The 1,732-nt window shown below is 33.3% G+C and overlaps 1 pseudogene; it reads left to right on the top strand.

Moving 5' to 3' along the window:
* Nucleotides 1–6: 6 nt before the first annotated feature.
* Nucleotides 7–871, top strand: LOC106767877 (annotated as a pseudogene).
* The last annotated feature ends 861 nt before the right edge of the window (nt 872–1,732 follow it).

The following is a 1,732-nucleotide window of genomic DNA, read 5'->3' as shown; positions in this document are numbered from 1 at the left end:
GGTTTGAAGAGTTTTTCATGAAAGATCAAACCAGCCTTATTCGTCTCAACCACTATCCTCCATGCCCTTATCCTCACCTAGCTCTTGGTGTTGGTTGACATAAGGACTCTGGAGCATTAACCGTTCTTGCACAGGATGAGGTTGGGGGACTTCAAGTCAAACGCAAAGCAGATCAAGAATGGATTCGAGTGAAACCTACAACAGATGCATACATAATCAATGTTGGTGATATCATTCAGGTGTTGAAATTTTACTCCAGTTAATACTATTAGTTGAAAATCCCACGTCAACTAGCTATAAAGACCACATTATAATATATAAATAGATAATAAACCTGTTTTGTGTAGAATTGAATTACACTTGAAAGTTCTTCTAACACTATTAAGTATCACTGGATATGCAGAATAGCAGTTTATGAAACATGTATAATTCCTTGATTAGAAGGTGATAGTTATAGTTTGTGAATGCAGGTTTGGAGCAATGACTTGTATGAGAGTGTGGAACACAGAGTAATGGTTAACTCTGAAAAAGAAAGGTTTTCCATTCCATTTTTCTTCTTTCCTGCACACTACACCGAAGTGAAGCCTTTGGAGGAATTGACTGATGAGAAAAACCCTCCAAAATATAGGCCATACAAATTGGGCAAGTTTATTGTCCGTAGAAAGGGCAGCAATTTCAAGAAACAAAATGTCGAGAACATTCAGATTTATCACTATAAGATAGCTTAAAGGGTAATAAAATATCAGTTTAGCTTATGCGTGGCCTAGAATGTTTCTGATTTGCTGCATTCTGATCTTATTATGCAGTTAACATAACTAGTGAATGTATGTATGGTGGAAGCATCTAATAAAAGAAAAGTATTGTAATTGCATGGATCCTTGACTTTATTACAGTTTCAAGTTTTATATAGTATCGTTTTATAGGTTCATGTCGATGAAGTAAACTACTTATTCATTGTAAATAAATGCAATAATTTAAATTTCAGAATAGATAAGATTTTAAGGTCATATACTAATTGACATTGGAAAAGGGGAATACGTTAGTTTTCCCTCTCTAGATGTTGTATTGTGGCATAGATTTTTGGGAAATAGTAGAAATATAATGTCTCGATAGACAATTTTCGACGTACAAAACAAGATAAAAATCTTCGAAAACACACCTTATTTACTATATTTCTTTTTCCTCAAGAGTTTTCGGATCTATTGTCACCCACATCCGTTTACTAAACCTTTCATTCTCTAAAGAGTTTTTCGAACTTTTCCAACTTTCAAATGGTTAATTTTCTGTCGTTGAATTTCTATTAGCTCTTTCATGTTTACAAAAATTGTTTTTCCTACTTGTTGATTCATCATTTTTAAATATAGTTTTTGTGAACCTTGAATGAATGATAGGAATTCGGAGACCGAAAGTTACTAGATCTACATTTCAAACAACTTCTTCATGTTTACATAATTTATGTTTGTCTTGCTTGTATGTTTTTCACATTTGTACATAGGTTTTGTAATAATTGAGCACTTTTGAAATCCTTAAACAATTTTGTCATAAAAAAAATGCTAAATTCTGATGTCAATGTATTTAAAAGTTTCACTAGTGGAAAAACGCTGATTAACGTCGGTTATTTTGGGTTTTTAACGTTTATTAATAAACCGACGTCTAAACCGGTAACGTCAATGGGACGTTAGACATCCTAACCACAGACGTCTATAATGACGTCAGTTAGTGCTCATGACCG

The sequence above is a fragment of the Vigna radiata genome, chromosome 7 (assembly GCF_000741045.1).
Source record: "Vigna radiata var. radiata cultivar VC1973A chromosome 7, Vradiata_ver6, whole genome shotgun sequence".
NCBI lineage: Eukaryota > Viridiplantae > Streptophyta > Magnoliopsida > Fabales > Fabaceae > Vigna > Vigna radiata.
The sequence above is the reverse complement of the archived record's forward strand: the minus strand, read 5'-3'. Positions and strand labels throughout refer to the sequence as shown.